Source organism: Calliopsis andreniformis, unplaced genomic scaffold, assembly GCF_051401765.1.
Source record: "Calliopsis andreniformis isolate RMS-2024a unplaced genomic scaffold, iyCalAndr_principal scaffold0022, whole genome shotgun sequence".
In the NCBI taxonomy this organism is placed as follows: domain Eukaryota; kingdom Metazoa; phylum Arthropoda; class Insecta; order Hymenoptera; family Andrenidae; genus Calliopsis; species Calliopsis andreniformis.
Window position 1 is genome coordinate 10,970,841 of NW_027480432.1, and position 24,845 is coordinate 10,995,685.

The 24,845-nt window shown below is 34.4% G+C and overlaps 1 protein-coding gene across 6 annotated transcripts in view; it reads left to right on the forward strand.

The window, feature by feature from the left end:
- The first annotated feature begins 7,866 nt into the window (after positions 1 to 7,866).
- The window catches only part of LOC143186901 (putative G-protein coupled receptor CG31760), a 62,716-nt gene continuing 45,737 nt past the window's right edge, over positions 7,867 to 24,845 (forward strand). For all 6 annotated transcript variants that reach the window (XM_076390746.1, XM_076390744.1, XM_076390748.1 and 3 more), the window contains exon 1: positions 7,867 to 8,051. The gene's annotated coding sequence lies outside the window, so the exon portion shown is untranslated. The remainder of the gene's footprint in view (positions 8,052 to 24,845) is intronic.

Genomic DNA, 24,845 nt, shown 5'->3' on the forward strand with positions numbered 1-24,845 from the left:
CGAATTTGATCATGACTTACTGCAATATATCACAGTTGACACTATTCTAAAGCAAACAATGCAAGTACAATGCCGCGGTTAACTTTGAATTTTGAACTATATACACTTTACCCTACATACTATTTCAGATACAGCAAGGCCAGTTCAGGTATGTCATTGAAGCGAGACAAGCAGCTGATCACTACCTCATCGTTTATTTTTCACTTCCATCTATACTATAGAAGTGTGCACATCTTTAAGTTTACAATTAGTTTATTCTGCTATATTTTTGCTTGTCTTCTGACATAAACATTATCCCTTAAGTTAGCATTCTGGTCTAGACACTCATTTTTAAAACTTTTTTGAAAATTCTTTGAAAGAAATTGTGAACTTCTATGTACCGTATTTACTAATATTTAAAGTACATAAATTTATTATTTTCAAGCAAAAATTATTATAATTGTACGAGCTACGTGTTTTTGTACAATATTCCCGTATTTTATTGGCTGGCATGATTTCAGCGGTTTTATTAATTTGAAACAAACGAGTAAACAGGAATCTTCATTAGTATACATGTGGTTCTGGTAAAAACCAAAATGAACTAAAAATTTTGAAAATTAAAAAATGTCAGCCTATTAAAGTGTGAATTTCAAGCTTTTTAGACACTTTTTCTCCTTCAGCACTTTAAAAACATTATAATTAAGATTTTTTGAACACTTTTGTTCACACTATAACCACTGCACTGGTCTTATATCACTGAACTATGACTGGAATCATATCAGCCATAGACATTGAGATAATTCTTTGAGAAATAATAGAAAACTTTGAAACTGCTATGTGTCAAAAGATAATAAACAAACCTGTAAATATCTTCACAGTTAAATAAAATTAATTTGTAAAATATTTTTGTATCTGTAGCTTATAGTTTGTTATATTTGCTTAAATGATTCCATTTTTTCTGGTTTTCTTTTTTACCGTATATTCATATAGTGAATAAAATCATTTTGTGAAATAATCCTGCTTCCTAAAATTTTATAATTTGTATTTATTTATTGAATCTTAAGTTTTGTTTCTCTATACTTGATAACTGTAGTATACGCAAAAAATGATAAGTTGCGTAGGTTTGATTCTTTAGTTGACTCTGAATCATAATTGAGTATCTGTTTTGATTGTTATCTGATTGCGTAGGTTTTATTGTTTATCTTCTGTGTGTGTGTCAAAACATTGGGTGAAGCGCAGGTAGTCATGGATAGGAGTTAGCCAAATGCTCGACTGCTTCATGTGGGGTATCATCGGGTAAGTGAAAATTTGGGCGCGGCAGTTCGTGACTTAAACAGGGTATTGAGTGAATAAAGTAGGACTCTAGCACGCACTGCATAATTGTATTTTTTTAATGTAATATGAACTTGGCTCATGAGGAAACGCTAGCGTAACGATGCTTTACTGTTTCACCAAATTTATATCAATTAAATTACTGGTTACATAAATGTCAACCCCATTGGGGTTCTGTCTCACAGGTAAAAGTTCTTGGAAAAAACGAACAGAAATATTATGTTAAATGATAAAACAATACTTGCAATGGTGCGTTGTGTTGAAGACAAACACATCCTGCATTATCGACAGCGAGATGTCGATACGTATGAGCATGCATGAATTGGGCGTTCTCGTTACTTCTGAAGAGTGCGTTAGTCCACAGAAAAAAGCCCAGGCGAGAACGTTATAACGAAAGTATTTTCACTTAAAGAATTTATTACCAGTTTTTATTATGAGGGTTAATTTCATTCTGTTGCATTAATAAAGTACTGTTTTGTTGGTCGTGCTTGTCACGCATTTAATAAAGAAATTACAACGGGTTATGCGTCCACTGAACAGACTGGTCGTTCTCTGCTAACAATAGTTCAGAAAATGAAATCGGAAGGGTGGGAAAAGGAAAAGTGGAAAATTTTTTTATCCAGGTAAAAGTGAATTAAAAACAAACGTCATAAATAGAGGAAACTATGAAAGATTGCGGAAATATTGAAAAATTGAACGGTGTGAAAGTTCAAAGTTAGCATGGAAGTCTTTTTTAAAAAAAGTGACATAATAGCGCACACAGAAAATTCTTAGAAAATAAATGTACGAAAGCATGGAAAAACGAAAGAACTGTTCTTAGGTATGTTAAATTTCTATAGGCTTCTGTGCATGAACAGGTTCAAGCACCACTCAATGACCTGCTCCCAGACAATACCAAGGGCTGCGCACCTGTAAAGTTGATTAGAGTAAGCAGAGTTTGGCGCAGGCCACTTTATTGGCCTACTCAGAGAAAACAGTGGTTGAAGAAAGGCCACTTAGGTACTATGTAAATGCCTTTCAACAAAAACCGAAAAAATATTCATCCAGATAATTTAGATATTTAAATTTTGTTAGTCAACTCAGTACAGACATTCAGCATATATCTGGAAAAGATAATGTAGTCACTAATCTGTTCAGGATCGAAGTGGCAGAACCGTCTCTGGATTCACATGCATAGTGCTTTGCATGCATTTAAGGAACATAATATTACCAGAATTTAATACACAAATATTCTGTGACGTATGCCCGAACATTGTCCAACCTTTTGTCACGACACCATTTCGATATGTTGTGCTCAACGTTATGCATCATTTGTTTCATCTTGGATGGTGAAACTTGTGACTCAACGCTACGTTTAGTCATCCATTAAAGTGGATTATCGCCAATGAACTCGTTTTCATCTTCTGTGCGATCCGCCAACCCCCCTCTACAGGAAAGATGCTCATGGTGGGAGAGGAGTAGGGTTCGTGCGGCCTACAACCTTAAGGAAGTTTGTCAGGCTGGCGTTACAGGTACTGTTCAAACTACGCAAACTGCTTCACCCACAACTCTGAAACTTTGAGCATCATCCGTCTAAAGCAGAGCTGTCCAAGTCAAGCCATACGTGTCTTCATTGGTTCCTCCACTTTCGTTCACATCGTGATGGAGAAGAACGGAGTGGAGATACTTCATAGTCTGCCATGGCCGCCTTTTCAGCGTTGCACATCTTCATGACAACATACATATACTGCGTTCACTGAGAGAACGCAGTCGTTTCACGCAGATGGCTTCCATTGCCCCGACTGACTTTTCCACTGAGATTGGTGAAGGATTCAAGAGCCTAAAAGGACACGCCTTGCTTCTTTCTACTCTGTATACCTAGTGTCCAAATGAAACAAATGTTTCTATCTATTAAGAAACAATATTTATTGAGATATCAATGTATAAGAATCCACAGCTTATTTGATTATAAAGAAACAGCAACGGTAGAACTGTTTCCTGGATTTCCTACAAAATGTTCGATGCGACCAGGTAGTTTATGACACGGGAAATCTAGGGTCGTTTATGGTACTGCAACGCAGTAAGAATTCTGACTAGTACCAGTACGTTTTCGGTCGACAGAGACGATATTCAAGAAGATTTTTATTTGCTAACAGAGCCGCATTAATACTTTCGGAGAAAATTAAAATCTAAAAGAATCTCGTTTGCTTGCTCAAAATTTCTTTCACACCGTTTATGCGCTAACACTTGAAGAAGTGACTTTCTTTAGAAATGGTAGGACCTCCAAAGGCCCAACAAGGGGTTCATGGGTAGGGATGTGCTCGGGAGTGACAGAGCCAATAACTAATGAGCGTAGGCGTGAACTGCGCAAAGGGTACGAAAACTCGTCAACCGACAACTGCGTTCTCCCAGTGAACGAAGTACCTCAACGAAGAAGTCGTTGGAGAGGGTAGCAGACCCATGAGGGGCCCCTAGACTGAACAGCACTGCTTTAAAGAATTAAAAAGGAGTCCAAAGTAGCCCATGCGTTTTACAAAAGATGGATTGTTCATTGTAAGGCTAATATTACTTGTATAAAAATAATTTTTTACAATGTTGTCGACACACAGTTGCATTATTTTGATAAAATACGAACATTATTTTTTCATTTATTTGCTTTGCATTGTTTTTTTCCTCGTACCTGCTTATCATTTTTATATTAATAAATGAAATACTTGCTTTTTTTTAAACCAATTATTCCTCAAACCATAAATTTCACCTTTTCTCATTTGATGTTGAACATGATACTGTGGATTTTTTCTAAGATTAGATTGTGGAAAAGCATAATTACTCGTTCGAATGTTCGAAAATATCTATCGCTGAGTGAAAATCTACAAAAATTCTTAGACCTGAATTTTCCAGTCATTGGAGATTAAAAACGTTAAAGGTGATCTGGAAAAAATAGTTCTGATTGGTTCAGCTCTATGGGAGGAAAACAAGTTTATTTTTCCTATGTTGAAGTCGTGAAAGTCTTTTAACAGGAAGGATTTTTGGCTGCATTATTCCACAGCACGTGAAGGAAAAAAGAAATGTTTTGAAAAATACGATAGCTGAAGACCATCTTTAACAAATTGAAGTCGAATGAAATCCTAAGGAGTCTCCATATGTTTTGCCAAATTCAACACTGACTTAAATATTATACCTTTTTATCGTGGAATGTATAATTTTTACTTTATTGCTGTACCGCGATAAATTTGAAGAGAGATGTATGAAAGCAAGAAAGGAAATGGGTCAAATGTTTGCATGAAAAAAAAGGAAGTTAGTAGAGGGCACTAGAATGGTTAGAGAGGTTAGACTATGTAAAGAGAAATGCGTACAGCCAAGATGGTACAATATAATTCAAACGAGAAAACAGGAAAGTAAGCATATGTAGCACTAGAAGAAAGAGATAAGGAAATTCGACAACAAGTGCAATATAATAATATTAGAGATTCAAAGTACGTGCAATGAATATTAAAAGTCAATTAGGTGTACAGGAATGCCAACATATTTATGTAAAGGGGGGAATAAGAGTCAAAAGTTAGTAACTAGAGTTAGATGTGGTAACATGGAAGAGAATAACAAGTATTGGAGAAAGGATGAACAGAGGAGATGTAGATTATCTGAGCTAGAGCAGGGAACCCTAACATACCTAGGACAGAATTGCACAGAGATTGAAACACTGGAATATGGGATAAAAAAGGCACTAGAGAGGAGAATAAACGAAAGAATTATGAAATGGTAAAGAAAAGTGGAAAGAAATGCAATGGATAAAAAATGGACTATAGCAATAACAGAAAAAATTCTTTTAGAATTACATAGAATAAAATACGTATATAATAGATAGAATAAAATTTATAAAACAGAAATATAGATATGGAAGTAGAATATAGAAAAATAGAATAAATGTGTCGTTTTACAAGAGGAGTGAATCAGAGAGTAAAAGTGTGAATGAAAATATTCTTCTAAAGCTAAGTTCCTTTTTCTAAGCTGGTGAGGCTGAAAAATAACACTAAGTTTTACATGCAAAACTGTATTAACAGTATGTCAGTCACTGATACTAATAGTAAGCATTGATCTTGTGTAGAGGGTGTCCTAGACCACCAGTCCACCCCTATTAAAATAAAGGGAGTGATTTTTATTGAAAACTAAAAAAACTTTTAATAACTAATTCGAGTACGCTTTATGGAATGGTGGTAGTTGCAATTTCCGGTGCTAACTGAAAATAGGATTTTCACACCGGAAATCGGTTTTTTTTAAAAGGGACCTTGTATTTTTTATTACATATTCAGATTACACGCAAAAGTATATAAAAGTTTTGTCTCAGACGTTTTTCTCGAAAATGCCTCCATTGGACAGGAAAGAAACTAAAATGTATGAATTCACATTTTTTAAATTAAAGATGTAATTGTTAAAGTTACAGGACAAACAGTGGAGGACAATATCTTCTCTTAAATAAATTAATAAACAACAACAACATGTTTGGAAGGTCAGATTGTAGGTCCTCTTTTTCTTGAGGGGAATCTCAACAGTGCTAAATACTGTGCTTTATTAGAAACAGATCTTCCAGATTTACTAGAAAATATACCACTGCAATTGCGCGTGGACATGTGGTTCCAGCAAGACACATGTCCCACACATACATCGAAAGCTGCTCGTACAAAATTGAATCCAATGTTTCGCAATAAGTGGATAGGCAAATATGGTCCAGTTACATATCCTCCTCAGTCACCTGACCTCACCGTGCTTGATTAGTATTTGTGGGGAGGAATAAAAGACCTGGTGTATCGAGAACGTCCAACGACAAGAGAGAATATGATAGAAAGAATAAAAGAAGCAATTCGATTGTTAAATGCTGATGAAACTCTTCGTGCTGTCGATTCCTTCCAAAACAGAATAAACCTCTGTACTACGCAGCATGGTGGCCCATTTGAACACCAACGTTAAACACTTTTCCATTTACACTCGTTTTTCCAAGTTACGTGAACCAATATTGACATACCTAATTATTTTCTGTTTATTTCCAAAATTAATCCTTGTCACTCTTTTGTTTATTTTTATAGTTTATTTCTGTTAAGTTGTTTATTAATTTATTTAAGAGAAGATATTGTTCTTTACTGCTTGTCCTGTAACTCGTGCGAATTCATTATTAAATATTACATCTTTAATTTAAAAAATGTAAATTCATAAATTGCAGTTCGTTTTCTGTCCAATGGAGGCATTTTCGAGAAAAACGTCTGAGACAAAACTTTTATATTCTTTTGCCTACAATCTGAATATGTAATAAAAAATACCAGGTCCCATTAAAAAAAACCGACTTCCGGTCTGAAAATTCTATTTTCGGTTAGCACCGGAAATTGCAACTACCACCATTCGATAGAGCGTACTCGAATTGGTTATTAAAATTTTTTTAGTTTATACTAAAATTTTGTAACACGAGAGAAGCAAATTCATTCATAGCGAAAATTCAATACTAAAACGAAAAAATTTATTATATATTGGCACCGAATGTGGTCAGTTTGCAGGAGTTCAGCATCGACGTAAAACAAATAGTCATATTATGTACTGTCTCTTTTATTCGGTATTAATGTCATTCGGTGGACTAATTATGTAAATACAATAGAACTTCAATTGAGGTCTGAAGTATGATTTACATAACATTTTCCTGCAAATAATAAAATCAACCATTAATAAGATGGTTTAGATTTGAGTTCGGTGTTAAACTGATTAATGAAGCTCGTGCTCTTGCACATTTATTGTGTTATTTATGTTGTTACGCGTTCGTAAATAAGAAATTATTCGACATTTGAGTCACGCTAACAAAAATTTTAATTCGTTAAATGAATTTGTGTGTAAGTGTAGTGTGTAAGTTTGTGTGTAAGTTTTGTGTAAATTATACACAAAATCTACCCCTGTAGTTATTAGGTTCTTCATTTCTTAGATATTTGTGTAGGTATACAAAGAGCAAAACTTTACATACAAAAATTGTTCTATTTTATTATGGTCTATACATATATCATAATGCAACATTTCAAGAAAAATAAAAAAATAGACAATTACTTCTTACAAATAAGTAAAATTTATACTCTTCAGATTTTAACAGATTGTCCCGAATATTGCATTTCCAGTGTGAAATCTTTCTTTCTGTAATTTATTTATAAATAAAATGTGAGCTATATACCGTGAAAAAATATTGTTCTTTACAGTTAAACCGAATAAAAACTGTAGAAATTTTCTACTTAAAACTTTGCTGTATTCTACGTATTTCTCACAATATATCGTAGTAAATCCTGATTCCAGTTCCATTTTAATGAAAAGACGGGATCGAGGAGAAAGAACAGTAAAAGGTATTATTGGTCTATGGGCTCGATCGTGGAGCGTGAAGGCACGATATGCGCGGCATAGCCTGTGTCCATGCTGGATTTTCTCGAGTGGAGGCAAAGTTTGATTTTGCGGAGGGCGCACGCCCCGCTCCCAGCTGCACAACCTACTGCTCTTTGAGCAGTCACGAACGAGCCTTCCTGCGTCGTAGCCATAGGAACTGCGAATTTTCTTCGTTCAAATTTTCTGTTCCTCTTCCGCCAGTAAACAATATCGACTTCGCCTTAAACAACGGACTTAGTGAAATACAAATCACGCGTGTTTCGTTCGTGAAACAGCCCCAAAGATTCATCCTTCGTTGTACCCATTGGCTTTACCGTGAACGGGATATTTCTGGGAGTGGAGAGCCAGGGCTGTCTCATGTAAGTCCATCGCCAGTACACACCTATTCGCAAATGTCTTCGGTAAAATATTTGCAATTGTTAAACATGCAGCTTGACGTAGAAGGAATATGCACAGGGCGCAAATTTATTATTAATTTCAGAGTGTTCAATTTACAAATAGAGATTGAGTAGACGCAGACGAGCTTATTTTATCGAAGAAAATTAGGATACTCGTAATGAGTTTCTAAATTAGTTGAGTTAAAATATATGGCACTTATTCTGTTGATACGTTTATTAAGAAAGTAATAGTTTTGAACGAGAAACTAGATTTAAAGGGGTGGAGATCACTTTTTATTAATCCGTGAATTAAAATTTTTTATACTTTGCTTTCACATTGCTCGATTCAATAAGTAGACATGGAAAGAGAATGATAGTAACTGTCTTTTGTACACTTTAAATTGCACATTGAACCTTATGGAATATTTGTAGATACACATCATGTGAAACTATTATTTGACAGTGCTACTACATCTTGATGTAATTCATGTAACACCACTTTGAAGTTGCATAATTTTTTTTTAAATTGTAGACCAAAAACAGTATTATCTAATATTAGAAAAAAATAGGTATAAATGTTATGCTTTTTTAAAAGTATATTTAGTGTAGTCTTAGCAGTGCTTGATAAATCCCTAATCGTAAAATATTTTTGATAGTGAATATTCACGTATTTAGTATAACATAGGTACGTGAAAACACTTTTTCCGATATCAGGGCCACTTAATTATAAATTATTTACATCGTTGTAATAATATTTCTCTCCGTAGAGATAACGTAACTGACCAGGACAATATTATAAAGACACATTGTGTCCATAATAAAGCAATATTGGAACAATACACAGAAACAACAATAAGATCAGTATCACGTAATCAAGCTATTAATACTAATTTATTGACCTATAGACCCTATAGTTTCAATGAGTGTACTTACTTTACCTTTCGATTTTAATTTTGTTTTATGTCCTTTTGAAATTGTACTACAAAATGAAAAGAACATATAGGAAAAATGAATTTCATTTGATTGTAACGTATTTGTAAGGTTAATGCGATTACCTTTCAGAAATTGTGATTTATCAAGATATACACGAATTAAACATTGTTTAATACGATTTTGTGTAAAAAAGGGCAACCCCGTTTCAATTGATAGTGAAGTAATGTATTCAAACAGTGAAATTGATAAAGGAAATGAAGATGAAGCTTTAATTAATTGTTATCTATGATAACAATTTTGTTTATAACGTGCATCGTAATTCATCGTTCAATAGATTCAGCATTAAATTTTTTATTAGAAATATTAAATAAATTTCATGTTTAAAAAGGGAAAAGGAGAGAGTGGAAATATGAACTAGGATTGTAATACAGACCAGGACCTTATTTCTTCAATAACTGCTGGGATATCTCGGAAACTGAAATAAATAGATTAATTAGCGTCCTTTAATGTCGATGTCGCCAGGCAGAACTGGCGTTATTCGCACGTACACTTTTATTAAAAAGCGAAAGCGTTTGTTTTTGTGCGTCTAAAAAGTTTTTGAAGGTATGATTAATTCATACGTTTCTCGTATTAATCTAACAAATGTAATACACTAGTTACAAAAGCATAAGCAGTCATGAGGTTGATCTTCAAAAAGCTGTATTTAGTTATTCAGAAATATTTATCTCACGCCAACATTTCTAAGTTATTCTGAAGGAAGATAGAAAGTGGAAATATGGGTCGAGGGTGGTCCATATTAAAATCTTTTTCTCACTTTATTACGTTTTGTTCTTTTCTTTTTGCTTCGGCCCATTCCTTGCGCACTGATTTTAAGAGTGTTGCTTTTATTTGTAATTTTTCTCAAAATTTGGAACACTTTGTTAAATGTCAAACCTATATGTACTAAATTTCATTAATTTACAATAATATTTTTCAAAGGAAAATTTATATAACGATTTATTTCCTATTGTTTCTTATTTTCTTTTCTCATTTCCAAACTTTTCTGAAATTTTTTTCTATTCTATTTATATTCTATTCCTATACTAATAAAGATGTATATATAATTCTCTTTCTGTTTACATTATAACATAAAGCATGTTTCATAAATTCTGTCCACCTCAATATCTTCGTTGTTTCCAATAATATGAAAAAATGTTACTTTTAAAAATTATAAGGTGTAAGAAAGTACATAATATGGTACAGAGGGAATTTTTACAAGTGGAGACACATAGGAAATATAGAGGTCAACTCTGCTTTTATAAATTTAATATCCCATTTTTTATGCTCTTACAACTGACCTGAATAATATGACTATCTGGGTTAAAATGAAGCAATTCTATTCAATTTTGCTAACGTATACAAACATCCTTTTACAATCCGTATCTCTTTGTCATGTGCAAAATGTATAACAAGTCACCAATCTCAGCGATGAAACTAGACCTCTGGAAATTGGGCACTGAACTAGTGAGCTAGTGGACATTCGTTACATAAATTTACTGCAAATTTGTTTATAACATTGAACGTGTTCTATTTAATACGAAGACGAAAAGTTTAAACGTACGCTAGATGTTGCGAACACATAATTCTGATGCAAAAAATACTTCAAGTACACAAAAATTAGACGTCTAGAGCAAGATATTTCAATAGAGGTCATATGGTCCTCTAGGGGTCCCGATTCCAATTTTTTGGGACCATGTGAAGAAACGAAAAACAGGGGCAAGAAAAAAATGAGTTCAGAAATGATTAAATGTCTGTATTTGATATTTGAGCATCGCCATTTCCACTACATTGTATATCATCCGCTGTGACAAGACGAAGGAGTGCTATCGAACGAAAAGGTAAACGAAAAGACAACAGCAACAAGTCAGGAATTAACATACGGTCGGCACCCTGTTATACGTCGTATAAAAGGAAATGGGCGGGATAGGATATCTTCTCATTCCGGTAACTTGCGCTTTTAGCCCACTTGTAGAACGATACAAAATTAGGTCCAACTTAAATCACTGTCATTCGCTCTTTATATGTACAGACGCTTCAGCTACACGTATGGGAAGCTTGAAAGTGTAATTCTAAATGGCTAAATAAGACAAAAATTAATAGTACCAAAATTCTATTTGAGACTTGGTATGATTGAATCATTTAGAAAAAGCAATTATAATCGTTATCGTAAGAGGGCACTCGCTTCAAGTAACTATGATAGGATTCCATGATTCTCGATCTAGTCAGTGGCTTTAATAACCTCTATTTTCCAGAACTTGTGCCTTCCATGATCTTAGCACTAATAATGATGCAATTCGATTTGTCGAATTTCAGGTGAATTTTACTAATTTGTAGATGTTTGCGACTGATCAACTCAATCGCACTTTCATTACTCTTGATTCTTGTCTTATTTCATGATTTAGAATGACCTCAAATGCTCCTCCACATCTAGCTGAATACTCTGTATACTGACTCTATGACAACAGGTGTCAGAAACATTAGAAAGTAATTCTATGTACATGCCAAAGTAAGACCAAAATGAAGAACGATGAAATTCTGCAGGCTTCCTCCCGATCTCTTAATTGTTGGAAAGGAAGTTGAAAATGTGTTTGACGGGAGCTTATTCTACCTTCAATGACTAGTTAAGTTATAATGAATCTCTAGTTTAGTTTTGGACAACAACTACTTCCTACGAAAGAGTGCTCTTCGGTGCCCGCGACTAGGATTGTCAGGGAATTCTTTGCCTAGAGGGGAAAACGAATCCCCTGCACATCCCACACCCCTAAATTCGCCTACCGTAGGGCATTGGGGGGATATAGGGCGTGCAAGGGATTTGCTTCTCCCTCTCAGCGACGAATTCCCTGGCAACCCTTCCAGCCAGCAACGGCGGGAGAGCTCCCAACCTTCCTAATTGTATAAGAGTAAGGATCGTGGCGTAGTGTGAGTGGGTACGACTTCTACAGTCTACGTTCATAGGTTCCTCAATGTTTTTGCGTTTTGCGTCACGACGCAAGTTGCATGTTGGTGGGAGTAAGAGCGAACACTCTCCTGCTTGCGGACATAGCTTTCTGATCAGGCCTGCTCTAAGCTTAAAGACTCGATTTTAGCTGTTAAGGAAGACCTAACCAAAAACTGACAGTGGAGTTCTTGATTTTGCTCTCAAAGCAACACACGACGCGAGTTGCAACGCTGAGAGCAAAAGGGTGGAGGAATTTTCACCTATGTCACGTGACGTTAGAGGTATGGTTTAGTAGATGTGATTGATTCAACCAATAACAAAAGTTTGTGTGGCTCGAGTCTATAATTCTGTCCAAATAGGTTGACTTATTTTGCTGCGACCAGTTAGGCCTGTACTTCTTCCATTTGCGAATTTGCCAAGAGTATACCGCAGACTAGGGTTACTCTATGTAGGAAAAGTAAGGACTAGTAGTATAATAATGGGAGAGGTGTAAAACTGCGCGCTATACATGGTGGGTAGAAAATCGGAGTACAACTAGCCAAAGGGTTATTTTACGTAAAAAAATAAAGAAAAAATGTGGTATACAATTTTTTCATCCGAAGCTTCATTTTTGAGAAAATCGAATTCGAAGTTTGCTCAATTACGCAATGCGATTCATTTATTGAGTATTTTACTATCGGTTGTTTCTGTTCGTGCTAGTGTTTATAAACATTGACAATCACAGGATACTGTAGGAAATACCCAGATAGTTCGATTTAGAGTTTTTACGCGATACGTTGTCTTCTTCATTATTAGAAGAAGTACCTCTAGATATCAGAACGAAAATTATTTTTCAACATGGTGGTGCTCGCCACATTTCACAAAGCCAGTTTTAAATTTCTTAAATGGAAAGTATTCGTGCTGGATAAGTCGTGGTGGTAAGATACACTAGCTTCCAAGGTCTCTGGACCCCAATCCCGTGAACTTACACTTAAGAGGGCATGCTAAAGAAGGAAGTGACCAAAGAAAATATTCATAACATTGCACAGCTAATGCAAGAAGTTCTTTAAGCGTTTGAATAACTAAAAAATGATAATACGTTACTCTCCGTTCAGTTATCTGTCATTCGTCGAGCACAGTTATAAATGCAACAACGAGGAGGACATTTCCAACAGTACTGGTAAAGCAATAAACTGAAATAAAATGAAAGTAGTAAACTTCAAATTCGATTTTCTCGAAAACAAAGCCTGGGATGAAGAAATTGAATACCAAAATTTTTTTCTTTATTTTTTACATAGAATTACCCCATTGCACTACGATTTTCCACCCACCCTGAATATGTATACGTACGTATTCCTTAAAAAGTCCCTTGGAAAGCATTGCCTCTAGTGTTTTCTAAAGGACTTCTCATGGGACACGAATAATACGTAAGCGACGCACGTGTGTACAACGAGTGGCAGTGGGGGTACAGGAATAGTAGATATAGTAGACCTATACATATGTAGCTCTATGTGATGTCATGTATCCCAACGTGTAGGAAAACTCCTGGTACGCCTGATGTAGACTATAAAAATTCTACCCACTTACGCAACGCGATCCCCACACTTTCGCAACCAGTACAGGGTGTAAAAATATTAACAGTCACCGCTGAAGGGGGTGAATCTACACCTCTGCACCAGTGGATATTTGTAAAAAAACTCGTCTACAAAATTGTTTTTATTTTTTTAATTACGTAATCGTATTCAGATCGTTTAACAAAGAAAATGTTTGGAAGGAACTATATGCCTCAAACGAACCATTTAGTTAGGAAAAATTGTTAAAGATTTGGCATCGGTTTAACTGTGTAGAGCCATAGATAGGTGAATGGGCCTACCACTACTCTTCTACGCGGTAATGTCTACCCTGAACTTGAGGCCCAGCATAGTAATGTGCGTACCCTAACACCGAAGGCCTATCAAAGTGCATTGACTTAATAAGTTTAATTCGAGTAGCTTTTCTTTCTTTCCAATACTTTTAATATGATGTGACAAAATAAACAATCGTGAACTACAATATTATATGTAATTATAATGTATTTACTTACCTATTCGATATTTAAACCTTCTACCTCCTGTTGTTTTATCCTATTTTTAGGGACACCTTCCATTCAGTACAACTTTAGTGATCACAATAGCACAAACACTATCAAGCACTGTAACACTAATAATAAATACCACTGCTCCACGGTAGTAAACTAAAAAATAGAAAACTTCAAATAAAGCATGAAGGAAATCAACGATCGCTTAGACGTGCTTTCGATGTCGATGTTAAAACGATTCTGATTTGACCTGAGTTCTGTAAGGCCCATCGCAACATCTGAATCTTTGTAAATGCAGATGTCCAGTTAAAGTCAGGGTTACTTTCTGTAGTGTCCTCCCCTTTTTTTAAGAATCATTTTGAAAGAACACGCAAAATTGGTAACTGGTTACTGTTAATTCCAAGTTCGGAATTTTCGAGAAATTGTGCAAAGAGCTCCAAAACGTCATAACCGTTTTAACAACCATACCGAAATCACGTCTAAGCGATGGTTGAGTTCCTTGTCGTCTTATTTAAAGTTTTTCATTTTTTGTCTATTAAATTAATTTAAATCTACTTTATTAGTATTCTATGTATATGCACAGTATATATGTAGTACAATATGACAGTTATTATTATATAAACTATTGTTAAGAGTAGTGCAGTGCTATCTAAGAGTAGTTTAGAGTAGTTTCAGTGCTTGATCGTTAATATTTGATTATCACTGTTATTTAGTGGGTTTTCATTATTAATAAATTTGTAACAATTGAGACCAAACTTGTGTTGAAAGGAACGTGTAAAAAAAATAGGATAAAACAGGAAATAGGTTTAAACATCGAGTAGGTAAGTAAATATATTATAATTACATATAATGTGGTAGTTCACCATTGCTGATTTTATCATATCATATTAGAAGCATTGGAAAGAAAGAAAAGCTACTCGAGTTAAGCTTATTAGGTCAATGCACCTTGCTAAACCTCCTGTATTGGGGTACGCGCGCCCCTATGCTAGGCCTCATGTTCAGACTAGGCGTTGCCGCGTAACAGAGTAGTGGTAGGCCCAAGCTCCTATGTGGAACTCTAGGCAGTCAAACTGATGCCAAATCTTTAATAACTTCTCCTCACTAGACGGTCCCTTCCAAACATTTTCTTTGCTAAACGATCTGAATACAATTACGCAATAAAGAAGTAACATTAATTTTCAATATTATAAATAATATTGTAGACAGGTATTTTTACAAATGTCCACCAGTCCAGAGGTGCAGATTCACCTCCTTCAGCCTTGACCGTTAATATTTTTACAGCCTGTGTAGCTGAGAGCATTCCCGAGATGTTTCTACTGAGTTATTTACACTTAGTGCATGGTACTCAAATACACTTAATCGCGTGTAAAAAATTTAGAATCTCCTGTGCATTCTCGACGTGCATTTGTAACCTATATCGAAGATAGTCTACCATCTCGCATACCCACACATGCAGTAATCTCTACATGTTATCCGTGTACATTTATTTATTTACTACTATTAGTAAGCACACATTAATGCAAAGAACATTATAATTATTGCTACAAATAACAATACCTCTGTGATTGCTGTATGTCCGCTGTTACTTTGTTAGACGTTGCATAACTGAAATATGAAATTTGTGTAAAAACGCAGTAGATACGCGAAATGTAATTTCTCATTCTTTATTTACTTCATTCAGTTTAAACTGAGTATTTATTTCATACATTTATCACATCAACAATTTTCTCTACTGTTTCCTTTATATTACTTTTGTCGATCAATTTGGTATTTGAAACTTTAGCACGTTGCTTTTATGAAATATACAGTCCATAAAAGTCAGTTTACATCCTCAATGTGCATGGACAATGATACAGATATTTCATTATTTAACAATCGAGATTAGGATTACCTTGAAGAAAATAAAAGCATTCTATTGACTTTATGTTCAACAGAAAGTACAATATCATAAAAGACTTTCGATATTTATTAGAGTACTGAAAATATGTGAATATAAAATAAACATCCAAATAGTGAGTATTTGGATCTATTATCTACTACTTTATTTTGTTCAGATTGGAGATTACATAATTCAAAGAAAGGGAGTATTATAATTCACTTTGTAAATATAGAATATAGAATGTTGTTCTTTTTTGTTGGGTTTTTCCACCCATCATGAGTATGCATGTAATTATAACAGACGTAACGTCTTTACATTCAAGAAAGATTTAATTCGAGCTCGCAACTCTTATCCCTATTTTAAAAAAAAGAAGTAGAAATTCGACCTACTATACAATCTGACAACGTTGCTCGAAATATTGTATTTAGCGCTGGATTGTCACCGAACTGGCTTGGCACACCTGAGGGATTTTCTTTCGAAAATCGAACATCAATTAATTTACTAATTAGCAAACAACGAATTAACGAACACAACAGTAGTTCATGATCTCAATCTCCGGGCACAGAGTTCTGAATTTGACCATACGAAATTGTAAAGTTTCAAATATATTCAAATAGCAGAGTTTCAAACGCAATATCATCTATTACTTAACCTAAAACAATTAACCCTCGGACAGCGGACTGTTTTACATTTATGTGCAGAACCAGCGGACTCACGTTCACTTTTGACCCCGCGTTCGTCGTCCAAGGGTTAATCACACTAAAGAATTGCTTTGAAACAGCTTAATAAATAAGTCTTCTACTACTAATCAATAGGTTCTCCCATTTAACCTGGCTGCGGTTATTCTGTCTGTAACACTCTCCCATGTGTCTATTTGTTTTCCTCGTACCGTTCCATAAAGACGAATCGCGAAGGTGGGTAGAGCAAAGTGCTCTATTTGCCTCTATGTATCCTTGCACGTCACTTTGCAATCGTGCATAGCTGGCGCGACGGGAGCAGTTCTACGCTTGAACAGAACACGAGTGTAGAGGAAGGAATCGCAATTAGCGCGCGAGTCTCGCGCTTCGCGACTTTTGATATACATACTTGCATAAATAATGTAGTTTGGAGGGATTTGTAGCGATGTCGATATCATACGTAGTCTATTTATTAATATTGATCACTTCAAAGCAGATAAATTAAATATTGAAGGAATTTAGTATGGAATTTATAGCACACTCAATTATTTATAAATCAGCATAAACATTGCATTAGCGTTATGTTTAACATATATATAACGAAAATTTTCTAGAAAGATGTTAGATTTCGCAAATTAAAATAAAGAATACCTCGCCAACCATATGGGGCTGATATCCAGATTCTATAGGGTGGACAATGGATAATGTTACTTAGAATCTTATGTTATAACTAATGCAAAATAGCGTATAGCTAGCAGACTAAGCGTTTCCAAGCATTTGCACTTAACTTTTTTCATTGCCTTTGTATCTATCTGATTTACCCTTCATTCTAGAAATATCTCACATGTTTAGAAACTGTCTGCACATATAAGGCCACGTCTCACTGATTTCAATGACCTTGAAATATGTTGTTAAGGTTAAGGTCACTAATGCATACACCAAACCTTCGCTCGACTTAATGAAATTTAATACATATCGTACTCTTAAGGTCTTGGATAAGTTTGAGATAAATTTGGGGTAAGTTTAGGTTGGATAGGTTTAGGTTAGGTTTAAAAACAATAACTACTATCTGCACTATTTATACATGTATACTAATTGGAAAAGTTGCAGTTGAAAAATTAAAAAAATGTAATTATGAAACTGTCATGTTCGTATTAGTAGCGAAATGAATATTCGCCCATACGTAGCCTGCGTACTATTACTTTCGAGTTTCGAAATGTGGGATATTAGTCCTACTTTCATGCCAAGCGTGCTCCATGCTAATCTGAACTTAACCCAAATCTAACCCAAACCTTAGAAATTCAACAGTATCAAAAGTATTTCTGTGTATACCTCTAATCCATCTCTCTCATATGAAGCAAAAAGGTGTTCAGAATATTGACATTGACAACAAACGTCCAGATCATGGAAATCAGAGAGATGTATTCTCATCTACATAATTACCATTATAAGTTAATTATAATCTCAGAGCGGATTGCAAGTTCTTCGAAATAATAATATTTGTTTCCTATTCGTCTAAGCTTCCTTGAAGTTTAATTTTAATTCTAATTAGTCTGGATTATTGCCTTAGAAAATTTAATTTTATCAAGATATCTCAAAACTCACAGTCAGGGGGACATCGAATTGGTTTTTAGCACTTTCTTTGACGTATGAAGACTCATCTACTTTTATAATACATGCGATTCACCTCTAAAAGACCATTGACTACCATATGAATATCTGAGAAACAGTCATTGTTTACTAAAGGAGCGGTCTAACTTTTACTGGATAGTAAATTAGCTACTTCTAAGATAATTTTGTTTGCTGTTTCTAGCTTAGAATCTGTAGTTTAAAATTCGTTCGTCTAATGTATCTGATATGACGTTCCTAAAAGTACATTTTCAGGTGACAATAAAAATTATGAATTTTGTTATCATGACACTGTACAGTAATGCAATAACATTAAGTTTCCCAGTTATTGTTTTTAATCATTGGAGAATAGTTCCACCTTCGAGATTTTCACGCTAACACAACGTGATATCAGGATAGAATCCTTCGTGCAGAGTCTCTTATACCCGAAAATGCTGGTACACACATGAGCAGTACCTTACTTCAAATGTTTGTCTTCTCATAATTTCGATTTTCTTTGCATGAATTATTATAAAATACATTGTAAGAGCTGGTGCTGCGAGAAAAATAAGAGAGGTCTGTTTCAATTATAGGACAACTTATATCCTATATTCCATGAACTCCCCTACTCTTTGAGGAACGACCTTAGAGTAGTTTCGACAGCACTCTTCTCTGCTACTGAAGTCGATCTTGAAAACGCTCGCGAGCGATTCCAGGCACTTTCGACCGATCGTGCTCGTCTCGTTGGTATTTGAGCATCGCTGGCTTATCGTCTCACATGCTTCTTGATGTATGCATCGTCGACAACTGTCGATTGTTTTCGGCAATAATCGTTGATTCGCGGCACACACATACATACCTGCACACGACGTTCTCGACATCTCGCGCTCAACTGCCTGCAAGATAACGTTTCTTCAAATATATAATTGACAAGTACAATAATATACCTGTGATATAATCAAAAAGTATATTGAATGTCCCAGAACTGGTGGTACAGGTCGAAAAGGTATAATTCTATACATGAAAATAATGCTGAATATGTACCTAATTATACATTACAGAATTATGGATACTTGTTTGTTGAGCAATGAACAACGATTGTTTTCGTCTCAAGCTTTTATCCTTTCAGTCCCTTCATTGCAGTGTTGTGTATCATTATGTGGTAAACATGTTTACCTGACTTGTGGGTGACTGCAGCTCATTACTCTCTTATTAAAGGAGGTATAATAGGTAGGTCCATAAAATACTCCAGAGACATAAATAGCACTTGTAATACAGTTATGATAGCTAATAGTTTCGTTTATAGATTTCATTCTAATGATATGCCATGCAAGTGGTATGTTTAAGTAACTGTAGCAATGGAATGCATAGATCGACTTATATAAAGCTAAACACAACCCCTCGTTAACAGATTGTTTTGGTGTCAATTATTTAGCACCTGAATTCAGCAGAAGTTTATTTTATAAACTTATTGATTACAAAACATGAATTTATTTTCAATTATGTCATCGCAAAAAGAACATTTTTAATTGAAAAGTTGAACAACATATTATTTACAGTTTCGGAAATAGAAATTGATTTTTAGAACTTGTTCTTAATAAAAAAAAAAAGAAGGTAAAATTGTGCATCCGATTAGTTTATAAAGATGGCAATTCGAAAATTAATTTTATAACTATATTTTAAAATTAAAATAACTGCCAATGTTCTGTACATACAGCTTTATCCAATTAAAGTTCTTAATCGTACTAACAATATTTTGCCAATCCAATTAGTATATAAAAGTATCCCCTTGTTAATACTGTGACTTTAAACGACAATAATCAACGAAATTGGAAAAAGAGTTACCCACTTTTTGTATGTGGCCCTTGATTGTCAACAAGCCGGTATTCATCGAGAGTCGTTCTATCTAGTCTATCGATTCTTCTTGAAATCCATCATTGACCTTAATGATTACCTGTCCTCACCCGGTGGTCTTGCTTGCCTTCCAATCACTGATAATTTAAATGCATAGCGTTTATTCGTAAGTACTGTGAAATAATCCACGTAATTTTTAAAAGTGCTAAACAGTACTATGAAAACAACGTATTAATAAATATAGATTATATAATAATATATAAATATTATATGTTGGTTTCAAATTACTTTCGTCAAATGTAACAAAGTAACATGATATACGAAGCGAGCAGTGCAATAAAGTGCAATAAAGATTGTCTAAGTAAACTGTAGCAATAATATATTTTATGTAATTTTTCGCGAAATCCAGGAATTCATGATAGAACAGCCTGTAGAAAATGTTATATAGTCCAGGTAAATAGAAAAAGGAAATTACAGCTTGTAAAAGGTTTTGCTACAAATAGGAACACATTTAATATGTTTAGCTTGAATGAATATTTTACAGTGTGAAAAAGGAAAGTGATGAAAAATGTAAATCCCAAAATTTGCCACCTATAGTAAATCACAGTGACAATTCTGCAAGATGCTCTCGGGTTAAGTGGCCAGAATTCGAAGCATGCTTTAAGATTATTTACGTTCCATTGGAAAATTTGGTATGTCATTTGGGTTAATCAAGATGGTATTTGTACTTAGTTGCTATGTTCATCTTCAGAGCAAGGGGGAGTGTCAGAGCATTCCGAAGGGGCTGAAGATTATGTTTGAAGATCAGTCTAAGTAGATTTGATTACTTTTTTGGTAATTCTCGTGAATCGATTTTTAATGCAACGATCAGTAAGGTTAGGGTAGAGTTCTCTCATGAGGGTTGCTAATGCCTCTACATCTTCTGTGTACTCTGCTGCAATTTCTTTGGTGTTGGAGAATCCCATCGTTCTTTCAATGAAACTTTTCAATTGATTAAAATTTAGCATTTTCCCGAGTGCTTCAAGTATGTGTTTAATTAGTTGTAGCATGTCCATGCTTTTTTCACTGGTTGTTATAGTATTTGCTTTCTTGGTGGTTTTTGTTTTGGTTCCTTGTCTAGGATTTCCAGAAGGCTGACTGATTTTCCTGTCGCGAGGCTTGAGTCGATCGTTTTCTCTGTGAAGTGGTTTGAGTCGTCCATTATTTCAAATCTGGTGCGTTTTAATGATTTGATTGGTGTATATATGATCACAATTTCCATTTCTTTGCTGCAGTTGGTGTCTTCTGCATTTTTTTTTTCAATGCTGGTTGTGCTGGGTGTGATTACAGCTGTTTCAGCTCCTTGGCAGTTTACAGCCTCAGTTGTTTGTGGAGTGTTATGAGCTGTAGATTGGTTTTCGATGGTTTCACAATTTTTTGCCAAATGACCCTCTAGTTTACCATTAAAGCATTTTAATGTTTCAGTTGACTTGTCAGTAAGCACTAAAATTTCTGTTTATAGTTATATAAATAATGCAAATATTTTTTTCGTATATAAAGCTTTCAAATAATATGTACAATATATTCTTTTTGTAAATATTCTTACTCTTTACGGATACTTTTCACGCCCATTGTAGTCTACTACCTAGAGCGTGAGCCAGGTCAAGCTCAATGGCGGCAGTGCCATAGCTACCTGGAATAATCCACTTACCTCATGACGCCACATGGATGGCTACGACATTGCCGCTGTCGTTGAGCCTGACCCAGCTAATGAACGCCGGTGGTAAAATACATAAAGGTTGTTGACCACTTAGGTATCAGCACAACACATGATCAACATAAGAACAGCAACATATACACTTTAATATATCGCAGTTGTGTCACTTGTGACACAACTTAAAAAACGTAATTTTTTAATTGCAGCTGTAAATCAGTTTAGTAAATATACCTCTGTTCATTATCGATAGTTCGCTAATTAAGCATCAGAATTATAGAGCTTATTCAAAGAACTCTTGAAACATAAATGACAAATTATTTAAATAATAATAACAAAAAACTCGTTTAATGCGAGTAATACAACTATTTTTGAGACTAATTATTTAAGTAAAATAAGTTTCATTAAGTAAAATCACTCTTTGGGTCAATATAATGTATAAATAGTTTTTTGCTTTTCCTGAAAAACATTCTTTTTTGAGTTGTGTCATTTTTTAAATATATATGGGATATATTGTTTTAAATGCTTTGAGTATTGTTGTTCCTCTCAGAAAGCAATAACGTTCTCAATTAACAATTATAATAGTATAATATAATGAAATATAGCATACAGAATTCGAAGTTACACCGTTTAGAGGAGCTTTCGCTTTGAGAGGCTTTAAAAGGAAACCTATGAAAATTTACAATATTTTCTTTTATCATTTTCTGACATCTTGAAATCAAATATTCTTTTTATCAACCTTTTTACAATTCTACATCCTTAAAAAATGAGTAAATTTGAACAAATTCAAAGTATTACAATCTCAATGCCTGTGAAAATGCATATTCTTCAATTTAGAAAAAAAATTCATTTAAATTAATCAATTAGTTTTTGAGGTATTTGTCCGGTCAGTTTGAATAATATTTGGAAAGAATATATTTTAGTTTCGCGTGATGAAAGGTCCAATTAAAATTTTAAGTTGGCGCACAAGTCCTTCAGTTTTTTAATGAAGCTCATTGAGGAGAACGTCAGTATAGAATTGTAGGATAATAGTTCCATTCTTCCAAAAGCATTGTTATAGTAAGGGGTCTACTTCAATCGCAAGTCGCTATGGTAGATTCAAATATTACATCCATAGAGAAGCTACGAGTTAAAAGTCTATGCTTTGATAATTCAACAAATTTTTTTATTTCTCTTTGGATCCATATTTTTCAAGTATCAAAGGTATAAAACGTCTAAAAAACTTGAGTTTTTGAAGCTCTAGAGTTCTTAAACGTATACGTTCAAAGTTCGACACGTACATAGGTAATAAGACTCAGAGTTTTAGTTCAAAATTTTGAATTTTTTAAATTGTAAGTGTTCCTAAATAAAATAGGATGGGAAATAGATAAATTGTAATTTTTTCCAATTCTCAAAAATCTGATGCAGTAACTCAAAGAAGAATTGCTTTCTAATTTCTGTCGATTCTTTAAAATTTCATGCAGTGCTGGTACTCTCTGATATGAATAGTCGATAACAGCATTTTTGGGAAATTCATCATTTAGATGGGTTACGGGCAATAGGACGAAAATAAAAGAAGAATAGCCAATAAAAACTAAAAGTAGAACGCCTAATAGAAAATAAAACAGCACGCACTAAATAATAAAAGACCTTCTATTGCCTCGACCGATACGTTGGCCGATATCGAGACACCATTCGATGCAAAGATCCGCCAAAAAACTGTAACCAGTCATGTCAGAACCATGAGACGTGTGTCCAAGGTTGCAAGGGAATTTTTTCCAGAAAGGGGAAAGGGAATCTCGCACACATCCTCCCTCAAATACTCTGGACACAACAGAGGGTCTACTGTAGGGTATTTGAGGGAGTGTGGAACATGCAAGGGGTTCGCTTTCCCTTTCTTGGCAAAGAATTCCCTAACAGCCCTGGTGCTTGATAATAATCAGGTTTCTGCAAACCCTTGAAAACAAGTTATCAAAAAATAAGCCAGAGATTAAAAATTTAGAAAAGTGAAAGTTGACAGGAAACACAAGTGAAGATACAGAAATCTGAAAACGTAAGAATACAAGTAGAGAACAAAGGCGTGGTGAAAATACTAGCCGCCACATTATCATTGTATACGACTCTTCAAATAGTGTAACTTCGTCTTGAGAATATTTTGAATACAAAGACAAGTGGCAGAGATATTTAGGAGCTCTGTTTCTCGTAACTCGCTCCTATGTACAGAGTAGATATTACACATGTTATCTTCACTGTCATTCGTTGCAAGACTATTTAGGTGAGAAAAGAAGCCATTTAATTTCCAATATAAATTGCAAGGAGTATCAACTACGAAAGGAGATAAACTATTATGAATTCCATATGAAAAAGTATATTAGAAAATCCTAATAAATATATCATTTCACGTATAAACTTACTTCTCGTTAAAAAGAATTTCCCCTCTATTATGCTTATTTCTCAGGTAACAGTTATCCAGTTGAAATCTATTCGTGGACGATAAAGATATTTTTCATACGTTCCCAATCATACAACAGCAAACAAAGGATAAAGTTATTTATACGTGTACATTGTAACCAGTAAAGGATAAAGTTTATGAATATTCTAGTAAATCTGTTCACACTGTACACAGAAGTATTTCAAATAAATACAAACAACAGCAACACACGTAAAGACAATTTAGCAGGACTGCTGAAAGGATGGAATTAAGGACACATATACGAGAAGTGTTTATAACGCACAGTTGCCCTGAAGCGTAGAACAAAATTAAGGAAATGTAAGATACCCAAAATGATGTGAAGCAACAGAAACAAATATAAAATAAGCGGATGCTAAGAAAATGAAGAGAAAATAACATGATGCGTCAGACAGACAAAGATATGATCACGAGAGAGCGTGGTGACAAGAAGGGACAGGGGAGTGTAATCTAGGGCTGGCTGGTGTGCTGGTGGCTGCATCGATCGTTTCTACTGTGCTATAGAGTTCTCACAGGAACAATGCAATTTCTATTTTTCTAAAGATATAAATATAAACAATGAAGTGATCAAATTCCATTTTTTCATTAGAATTTTAAACCCTTAATGCATGTTTCTTCTTCTCATTTTAGCAAAAAAGTGATCTACTTTC